This window comes from Glossina fuscipes, unplaced genomic scaffold, assembly GCF_014805625.2.
Source record: "Glossina fuscipes isolate IAEA_lab_2018 unplaced genomic scaffold, Yale_Gfus_2 1, whole genome shotgun sequence".
NCBI lineage: Eukaryota > Metazoa > Arthropoda > Insecta > Diptera > Glossinidae > Glossina > Glossina fuscipes.
In genome coordinates, this window is record NW_023998415.1 from 4,032,948 (window position 1) to 4,044,845 (window position 11,898).

Sequence of the window (11,898 nt, forward strand, 5' to 3'; positions counted from 1 at the left end):
GAAGCATGGCAAAGAACTGAAAAAAAAAGGAAAAACAAAAAAAAAAAGCACATTGAATACCGATCTCTCTCTCTCTCTTTCTCTCTCTCTCTCTCTTTCTACGTAGAACATGATGATGAAACCGCCATAAAAAATTTATATTTTACACTCATGACATTAACTAACTGACATACACACGGACCGAGCCCATAGCATGTGGCGTTTCAATTGTTTCAGTTACTGACATCAACACGCTTCATACAATTGGCGATATTGTTGTTGAGTCGCTTGAATGGATGGTTATCCAAAGTAAGAAAGAGTAGAGGAGAGATAACCAGAGAATGGTTATCAGATATAAATAAATGGTATGGACGGATGAATGACTGGTAAAATGGATGGGTGTGTGAGTGTGTGTGCGCATGCTGCAAATGTATTAAATGACATCGATTGACACATTGAAATGAATATTTAATTTCAAGAGAGTTTCAGATATTTTGCACACACACGCACAAACGGATCAGTTAAAGCGTGGGTTTAAGTGTCAAAAACATACCGATACCGATGGTGTATGTTTTCACTTAAAAGGCATTTGTAGCGTCAAAGAAAGTGCTTTGGAATACTTTTTATATTTACCATCAAAGATTGAAAGTGTAGTAATTGAACCATTCTGCATATAACACATACGAAAATGAGTGCCAAAGGTCATATGAGGCATATCTTTCTAGCGTGTCTGTCTGTAACATCTTATGTAAACTGCCCGCAATCTTCTACTTGGAAAATGCCAAAAGTTTAAGTTTTTTTAAATATTTATTTTTATTTTTTATTTTTTATTTATTTTTTTTTTTTTGCCTAAGCAACAATTTATACATACATAGTTTGGCACGGAATAGGGAAAGAATTCAATAGTAGCGCACATATATTTTGATGCTAAAATGGGCATTCAACACTTGCTTACACGGACCACTATTTTATGTCATATTACTACCACTTTGTGTATACATATATATATATATATATATATATTGTGCGGATGTATGTAACATCCCAAAAGAATTTGAAATGATCCCTCGTTTCGATTATTTTATGATAAAGTTGATACGAAAGAGTGATTTAACTCATAAATTTGCATAGCTTCACTTTGCAGACCACTCTCCACATATAAGCATTCTCTTGAAAAGTACGCTTTTGTATGGTAAGATATGATTTATGATATTTTATGATGAAGAATAACGAGATATTAAGTGATGTAATCGGTTTTGGCCGATTGTAGTCATGGCTAGTCACACTCCACTTTAAGCATTTCTCTTTAATTGTCCTTTGCGGCAATGCTAAATACCTAAGTAACTCTTCATCTTCTTTTCATCTTTCTGCAAAGTTCTTTCCGCATTCGATCAGAACTCTTGATAACGACTATATTGGGTTTTCGCAAAGATTTTCTTTTTCATCATCAGCACCTCTTTTAACCCACAGATATAACCGCAGGAGACTATAGATTTACCTTTCGGGTCCGTATCTTAAATGATGACAGCTATACAGCTGCTTTTTATTCAGCAATAGCACCAATATACACCGACCAAGGTAAAATATGCGACGTTCCCTATACGAGTACAAATAATCACGGTGATGGTCAGGGACCGTATATGTATATGATGACTGCGGCCACACCCGAATCAGAATCCAAAGTATGCCAACTTGATAGTCGTGCTTCTTATTTCTTATTATTCGACTGTTCGGCGGCCTACAGCTTATTATATGAGTGTTAACGATTTCAATTTGGGGAACGTACTCTCACATTGTATGTGGCTGGCTCCTTTGACAGCAGACTTCATTTTGACCTACATTTTGCCTAATAAAGTCTACACACAGTAACGGAAATTGAGGTTTCTCTTATTAAGAACTGAATTTATGGGTTGAGGGTAAAAATATATATACATAAGATACAAAAACTCGTATTAACTAACTCTTCAAGATTTTATCTTTTTGAATTAAGATAAAATGATATGCGAAAAGTATGCTTTAATCCCATCAAAAATCCGAGAAGTCTACATGCAGCCTCATTAGAAGTTTGCAGAGAGAACATCTTTAGTTAACAGCACTTAGTTCTTATATTTGTCTTCGCACATTTAAATAATAATTTATTAATTAAAGCAAGTTTCTTTACTGCTTTTCCTTAAAATGGCGAAAAATGGTATACAAAGACGCAAGGCGATTTTTCAAGAGATTAGAAATCTGATTGGAAAGTTAAAAAGTGGTAAATCGCGAAAGATTTATTGAGTACATTTCTTGTGAGACTTCATCAAATGCTTATGGAAAGAATTTGCCGAACATTATGTAATTAAAAGATTATTCATGAATCCAGTCAAACCTATCCTTCAAGAGGCCTTTATTATATCTCTTCGGTTTCCCGGCGATTTGATTGGATATCTTGAAAACAGTTCTCGCTGTTTGCTCTGACTGCGATCGGTGATATCTTAATCTATCTACGCACATAAGTAAAAAATGATGGACTTAACGTTTCTCTCGTAAAGCATAAGTAGATTTTTAGGGACAATTTTCAGGTTTGTTTTGCCGAAGGCGAGAATTAATTTACCAGTTTTTGCCGGTTACGTGTTATGTGAATTTAATTTTAATGTACTCGGTCTCGGGTCATTTTCAATTAAAGAACTCAACCAGTGTATGCACACTAATGATTTGCATAATCCATTTCGCAGCCTTTGTAATATTTTTAATGAGGCCTATAGCTTACTCTTATTATTGGTATACACTAAAATTATTAAAGCGCTACCAACATTTAATTGTTTTAATGCGAATGGTTGCCAAGCTCTCCCTCTCTTCAAATGCTTACATCGACATAAGGTATGATTTTCATTTATATGCACATACATGGCTTTCAAGCTCATTGACTGTGCACGTGGATTTATGTCAGAGCGTTAATGCGCTTTTCTTTTTTTTTTTCGTTTATATATTTTTTTCGTTGGAATTTAATTCAATGTTTCACTTATTTTCAATAATTTTATAATTTTTTAGTATCTTCTCAATCTCTCTCTCTTCCATTGCAGCTAATAATAGGTATGTATGTATAAAGTTGTGTTCTATTAAATCAACAAATTCACAACATGTATGAAGAAAATATTTTTAAAATAAATTTTAAAATTGAAGGCACGAAAATATTAGCATGAAGTGACTATGACTACCGCCGTCATTACATCAGACTACACTAGTCCAACAGATATTAAATGATTGAACGTAGAGTTAGAGTCTATTGTTATTATTATTATTATAATTTATTTAGCAGGAGGAGGACAAACAACTCAGATTTGTCGACTCTGTTTTCTGTTTCTTAAGGTAGATTAGTTAGATGGTTAGCTTAGCAGATTGAATAAAGTCAAAGATTTTATTGATATTAATTTCTCTAGACATTTTCACTATGTCCAGTGGGTTAGATGCTCCAAAAACTAATCTTCGAATATGAGGAATGTTTTGACATTGTGCACAAGCGTAGATCGGGGGAGTAGATTTCTTAAGGATCCATTAATGAGTTGCGATGGTATAACCAATTCGGATTCTTGATTTTCCCGACATTGATTACTACATAGAGATAGGACGAAGTTATGCTTAGCACACGAGTAGTGTGGCAGCGATATTTCACTCTCAACATACCAAAAAGGAACGTAAGCCATATCTCGTCTTCAGAGAACTAATCGCAGAGAAAATTAATCTTTTGGAAAATTGCGATTGACATCCTCTTTTTACAGACGGTTCTAGGAATGGTGACTGGTCTCTTGCCTAAGCAGTTGTAGATATCATAAGACAAGTCCAACTTAATCCCATCCAGCCAGGAAATCCCATCAATACATATAACTAAATCTAGAGCTGTTCTTCAGGCCTTAAGCTCTGCTCGCAAAGCGAGACTTAAAACATTTATCGTCATAGGAAATTTTTCGGGTATAAAAACAATCCGCAACCGATTAAATATCGACTGGAATCATATTAGCAAAGTGAGGAATACCGTTGCCACGATATTGATCTCTTGGGAAATGAATGAGCAGACCTATCGATCAAGTCTGCAGTCTTTGCATCTTTAATTATGGACCAAATTGTCTTTCTTCCATTCCCTTCTCTCTCTCTCGCTTTCTCTCTCTCTATCTCGCTCTATATGTATACACATTTAAGAAAAACTAGACAGAACGTGTCAAACGAGCAGATGGACAGACAGACTAGCTTAATAAAGGCTTAAAAATAATTGCGGCCTATAAGTCGAATACATAAGCAAACAAGCCTGAAAGACGGACAGACAAGTTTAAGCTAGATCGATTCAGAAAATAACACTGAATCGATTGGTTTAATAAAAGTTACGTCTACCTCAAGTCCTTCTGGATGTTATATACATCCACATGGGCTTAATATACCCTTGTATGACAGTTGGCGTAGAGAAAAAAGAAAAACGGATTAGAACTTGACAGCATCGACAGCAGTGTGTCCAATTTAGTAAACTGTAAGGCTCTGCCGTTAGAACAAATAATTTGTATCCAAAGTGAAGCGGTCCAGAATGTATTTATCACTCAAAGCGAATACTTTGTTGCCCAACATTTTTCATTTAATAAACTCATTTTAAAACCAAGGTAAATATGTTTCACTAAAAATATGTATTAACTTTAAATGGCAAGAAAGAGTAAGGATTCAAATCTAAAATGTCGTCAACTTTTGTTAACACATGCGAAATATTTAAACCATAACAAGAAGACTGATAAGTTTATTTAATAGAATACAAGCGAGAAGCGCAACGATGTTAAAATAAAATGCATACGCATGAGTAAAATAATGGTACACAATCTCTAAATTTTAATTTAAAAAAAATTTTGTGATTGCGCTCATGATTTTAGTGACCGGATAGACGTTTAATCGAACATTATTCAAATTAATATTTAAGTTGATCTATAATGAAATTATTAATAAAATTTCTTAACCGTTGTAAGCATTTCAGAAATTTTATGCATTTCATATGATGACTATAAAACAATGTTCTTCGTACCACAAGAGCCTCTCATATAAAATAAAAAAAGTAAAAAAAAAAAAAAAAATTATATACATATTTTGACCGAGTAAACTCTCGTACCCGCATATGCAAGAGCTTGAGTTTATAAACAAAAATGTATATACGTGTATGTTTAGTTAATGGCTGCTGGTCACCGTTATCATCATCGTCATTATTAGATGAACCTTTTATGCTTTTATGGAATTATAATAACATTGCGTTGGTGTGTGTGGCATGTATGCATATTTGTTGTTTGAGAAAGTGAGGGAAAGAGATAGAGAGAATGAAAGGAAGAAAGTAAGAGAGAGAGAGAGAGAGAAAACGAGAAAGAGAGAGATAGAAAGATTTATAGTTTGTTAATGTTATTTTAACTTTTTAACTTTAGCATGCTTTGTCATGCATATAAACACACATTATACATTACATTAACGGCAATTATGATTATTAAAAAGAAAAAATTTTTTTCAAATAATTTAATTAAAACTTTTTCGAGTACTACTTGGTCTGAAAAACAGGTACCGAGAGCGAATGCTCGCAAATAAACTTTTTTCACATTTATGTTAGGAACAAAAAAAAAAGCGCATAAATTCCATAAGATATTTGTTTATAAATTGATAGGTACGTCATTGCGTTATTATTATGCATATTTCAAGTACATTAATTTTAACAAATAGGCGCATTTTTCTGCTGAATATAGTGTATTTTATATATAGTGTATGTATGTATGTATATATGTACACAGAAATATATATACACAGAAACATATATATATATATATATATATATATACACTCTAAAAGATATATTCATACATAACATATAGAGCTTATAATAAGCTGTTAATTACTTCGCATTTAGATGGACGATTAAAAACTTTTTTTGAAATAGTCAAACATTCATAATATCGACTTAAGTGCGCATTTTGAAGTAAGTCAAACATATAGAGAAACAAAGGAGGAAAATGCTCACAAATAGTTGCAAATGAGAAAATAACAGCCACAATTTTATGATTGTGGTCGAATGATGCCAAACATTTACCACATGAGCACGTACAGACGAAAATATTAAAAATAACTTTTCAACGAAAACACGCACTCATATATACACATACATATATATATATATATATATATATATATCATATTATATATAGAATAATAAAATGAAAAAATAAAGAAAAAAAACTTTACTCCACTTTTGATAGCAGCAGACTTAACAAATGTAAATGCAGCTAAAACTCAACAAATGTCAGAGACGGATATTTTAAATACGAATTCGGTTTGTGTGTGTTTTCGTTCCGCTATGTAATGTTATGGCATATGTTAGAAACTCGCTTGCTATCTTGATTTCCCCGTTTGAATCTGCGTAGAGTGGATGGCTATCTTTACCACATTGCACGTTCAACTCGCAAAACTAACCTTTGTTTCGATTCTATGCTCTTATCTCTTGTTTGAATGATTTCAATTTTCATAAAAGAAAAATATATATATATATATACTATTTTTTCCGAGTAAAGTGCTTTCTTAGTCGGAAGTTGATTCTTTCTTTCCCAAGTGCATATGATTATAATGCATGCAAACTTTTATCAGAGATCCTGTAACGTTTGAATATTTTTGATAAGTCCATCTGTCCCTTAACATTGTGATTACGATCTGATCGCTTAATATAGAATTTTAATTGTGTCATTATTGACACAATCCACACCTTAACTTAGATAATCAGATCAATTGAAATCGTGACGTACGCGTCAAGTGATGATTAAGATGAAGTGCTGCCTAGTTTCTCTTGCACTATTGCTATCTCCACGCACATATGCCATTATATCTCGATAAAATTCATGCGATTTAAATTAATTATTGAAAGCAGGAATTTATAATGCGAATTATACACATAATATATATATATATATATATTATTGTGTACTTTTTAGTTTCGAAATTTATATTGTATGTACATTTTAAAAACAACTAAATATAAGCAAGTATGTGTATAAGTAAGAGGGTGTCAAGAGATTTGGCCTAAACCAAATACAATTCTTTTTCTTATTCCCTTTTTCCATTTGTTCTATGTATTTTAGTATGCTCTTGGGTATATATGTATGCATGTGAATATATGTATTTTGTTGGCGGTAAGTAAATATTTGATTTTTGCATTAAAGTCAATTTGCTTTCATGATTCTGTAATTCATTGTTTACAATTGCTGGCATCGTTCTCCAACCCACTAACGAATGAAAAAGAATTTAATATATATTAGGGGCAAACGACTACATGAGACTGCAGCATTAACACTACCAGCATTATTGCCATCAGCATCGCGTTTTGTCTTTCCGTTTCTCGATTTTAATTTTTCGAGCTAACGCTTTATTTCAAGTTTTTTGTTCTGCCATTTCTCTTCCTTACTCCTGTTGCTTGCTCTTTTTGCTTAACTATCTTCCTTACATTGTTCTTGTCTTCTTTTTTTCATTTTTTTCATATATTAGCCTACGTTCGTTCGTTTCTCTATCTCTCTCTCGCACTCTCTTAGGTGTGCAAATAAATTTTAAAGAATTTATAATAAAAGGCACGTTAGTGGTATTAAATCACATCAAACTAGAATCCATTGCCACATTAAAAATAAACACTGTCACCAACCACTAAGCTTTAAGGTAGTTAGACTCTATGGCAAAAAAAGGACTAAGGGCTAAGCGCAGTTTACAGTAGAGCGCTGTTGAATGGTGATATGCGTTGAACAACATATGTGTTGTGATATCTGTGACGTTGATTAGTATATAGAATAAAGCCGAACATTTGGGAAGATCAGTCGTGTGTAACATATTATAGTCCATGCAGATGTAGCCATTGGTATGGAAAGCTATCAATGACAATGACTGGGTCAACTGAATCGATCTTTAAGGGAGAACAGCTTAATTATTGTAGGTCACCTTTTCAGCACCACAATCCTCGACGATCTATTGTGAAGCTCGCCTAAGAAAAGGTCGCTCCACTGACTTGGAATGCGTAAATTTTTTCGTTCTATTCTTCCTTTTCAATAATGTTGTTTTTACTCGATTCTAATGATGATGCAGAAAAGGATCCTATTGTTGGTAGTTTCAATCTTCCGGCATGAAGTTGATATGGGATTCGAAAGATGAATGAAAATTTTTGTCAACAAATGAACAAAGAAAAAAAAAAAAAGAAGAAAAATTCTTTAAAACTTATTTGTGTCACCCAATATAAACACTTTTTGAATTTTATTGCTTTTTGTTTTTGTTTTGTTCGTTTTCTCTTCCATTTGTTATTTTAGAGTGTTTGAAATTAAATCTGCTTCTCTTCGCTTACGATTTTTGTGCTCGTTTATTTATTCGCAAAAATTGCATTTGTGTTCTGGCTCTTTCATGATATTAAGGCGTATAACGGTTCATGTGTATTCGTATATGCGTGTATGCGTGTATGCGTGTATGCATGTCCCTCCTCACAATACAAATAACAATGATAAGTAATTGTTTTATTAGATTAGTTTAAGGATATTATTCTCAGCTCGCTCGCCTTGAGATTGAGTTTCTTTGGAGATGCCGAACTATGATTTCAATTTAATGTGATTGTTCACCATCAAAGCATGATTTTTAACAATGATTTGCAATTTTGAAATGTGCATCTCAATGTGAATGCTCTTTATCAAATATATTATATAAAAGGTTTCCAATATAAATTTTTTTAAGATTTTTTTTATTTTTTTGTTTTTTGTTTTTTTTAATTTTTTAATGCTTTCAGTAGAGCGCAGATAGCTTGGAAACTAACTACCCAATAAATGAATTGTTTGCATCAAACCTAAATGAATCCTAAACCAGAATAACTAAATCGAGTCCATCTCCCTCTGCCGCCTCTGCCCTGTGTCCATCTCCCATTCTAACTCTCTCACTTAACAAATTTCCCACTTACTCTGTTTTAAAAGAAAACTTTCAAAATGAATACATATTGAAGGTTTTGAATGTTAAGCGAAACCGTTCCGCAATCAGTTATTATTCAAATAAAATAAACGAATAAAGTATGGATAACGAGCTAATGCCATTGTTGGACAAGATCAGCAAGTTTATGGATTCTTATACATAATACATTAAACGTTTCGCTTCGTTTCGGCATTTACTACAATACGTTATGAATAGTTCCCGAATTCAGTTAACTTATGACGCGTTGAAAGTCGATGCTGGATGATAGGCTATGAGTGCCATCGGAAAGGTTTAAAATTTCAGTAAATATTACAGAGTACAGAGTATTTGCACTTTAGTCTGTAGCTTCATTAAACATTCGGCAAACAATCATATTTCCTGAGCCAAAGGTTTCCGATACTATTTGATATTAACGAACATTGCTTGTTGGGCATTTTATACTTTTCTGCTTGTATGAGATATGTCTGCAAAATTGCCTCGTTACGTTGTTTATGTCGACTTGTCAAACTAATCAAAAGCTTTGCTGGCACTGCACTGTTAAGAAAACAGGCTTCGTCATGAGCAAGGCTGCGGCGTCTACTACACACTGCAAACACGTACTATACATTGTCTAAATAGTCCATTGATCTATTTTATGTAAGCACATTTACTGAACGCATTTTGTCGTAAGAAATTTTGTTTTTTCTCTTGGAGAATCAACATTTACTAAGATTTTATTTAAACTAAAGTACATTAGTCTCGTTTTTTTAAATGGCGTGCTTATATACGAGGGAGGGCAACTCGAAAGTTCTTGATCTCAGTAAGAGGAAAGCATCCTTCTTCTCGCAAAATTCCACTTTACTCATCATCGTAGTTTACTTTAAGACCGAAACTATGACCGTCGAATGATTCTCTAACGCTTCCACTGAGTAGCCGAGCAGATAAGAATCTCGACTGCCAATGTCAAGTGCAGTAGAGTTTTCTTTACTTTAATCAATTGGGCACACACTCATTGCGATGCGGCCATCGCTTCCCTATCGCTTCCCTCTGATAATACAGGGAACATCGCCTGAATGATTGGTCGGTCATGTCACAACAAAAAAAAATTGCCTTGAAGATTGATGAATACTTTACTAATACACGCACAAACACATTTCTCCAACTTTTGTGGGCAAACGTTGACATGTGGATTTTTAGGTCGGAAGCGTTTCACCAACCTAGGAAATTTTTTTTTTTTTAAATACAGGCACGATATTAAACACCGAAACCCAGTAAACTTTCGTTAAGTAGTAAGTGGGGAGAACCCCACCTCATCATATGTTGGACTAAATACAATCGCAACTGCTATGAAGTCCTCTGTTTTTGCGGTTAGCAACGCTCCTTGCTCGACTGTTTTTCGCACATTCAAGTGTTGCGAACAAAAGGCATCAAAGTCGCGGTCAAGTCAACACAGATGGTGGCCAAAGCAGCCACGGCCCGCTAATTACTCGACATTTGTAAAACGCAGTACGTTGTCATGCTTTCCATTTATTTCATTGCTACAATACGAACCGAGACGCATCGGCATTAGGTTCTTCATCGGTCTTGTTTACGGTCTCCCCATGTACACTGTCATTCGCTTGTATTGAATCGACTTATATATCTCTTTGTATTTTTTCTAAAGTTAACCATATGTTTAGATCTATTTTTCGTTTCATAACTGCGAGGTTTAGGTATTATATTGGATGGAAAAGCGTGACACCATATATGATATATATATATATATATATATATATATATATATATATACATATTCAGGGTTGTTGTGTGAGTCAGATTCTTGATTATGTTTACAAACTGATGCTGCCCACATACCAATTGACAGTGCAACTATGCCAGTAGCGAAACTTATTCAAGTAGCGAAAATTACGTAAAGATACTGACAGCGAAGAAATCACTTAGTGCTCATCGACATGATCAGCAATCTTTAAGCCTTGTGTTGCTAAATGCAGTTACCATGTCATCGGTTTTTTCGACCACCTTCTGTATCTGTGCGTTGTTACTGTGGAACCCTCTTTGCAAGAACTGCAATGGCTGGACCCATACTTATAAGAACTACCGCGATATTATCCGTAACAGTAAGTGGATACGTTAGCGTAATCTCTTCGAGAATGTAACTAAAACAATGTATTGAGTAATCCAGCTAAGTCAGTTTATATTTTAAATTCAAATTTTCGATAGATACTTTTTTTGAATTTATTTTTTGGATTTTTCGCTTTTTAAGAATTTATGCGAAAATATACTTAAAAGAAAGAAAAAAAAATTGAATAAAATAAAATAGCTGTGCGAAAATATTTACCTCAGAGTCTTGCCTTATTTCGTTTATAGAAATAAATTTCAGAAGGATTTTTTTTCTTTTCAATTATTTTAAATACATATTTTTCTTTCTCACTTTTGTGCAAATTGAAATAAAAGGTACGATGTTTCATCACACCTTAAATAAGAATTCATTGTATAATCTTCGAATAGAAACAAATAGATGGATGCGTAGCTGGATGGATGGATAGAATAAATAAAATCGCAAACATTACAAAAATTTTGTATGCAAACCGCGAACTAAATTAGATTTTTTATAATATTGAAATTCAAAAGCAAACGCACACATATATACATCTAAAGTCAGCGGTGTAATGCAAAATAATGACAAGCTACCATAAGATAAAAGCGTGGAACAGTATATGGGGCTTCCTTGCGTGCTGACGATAACAACGAGCACACGGACACATCGAACGCATATAAAATGCCCATAAGGATTTAGAAATCAGGATTCGATTAAAATACATCGTTGGCAATTTAGAATTTAGTGTTTGACATAAAAATGAGATGCAGAATGTGCGTTCTGTCAGAATCAAAGAGTAGGGCAGACAGTAGCATATATACAGCCATATATATATATATATATATATATATACATATGCTGTATATATATATATATATACA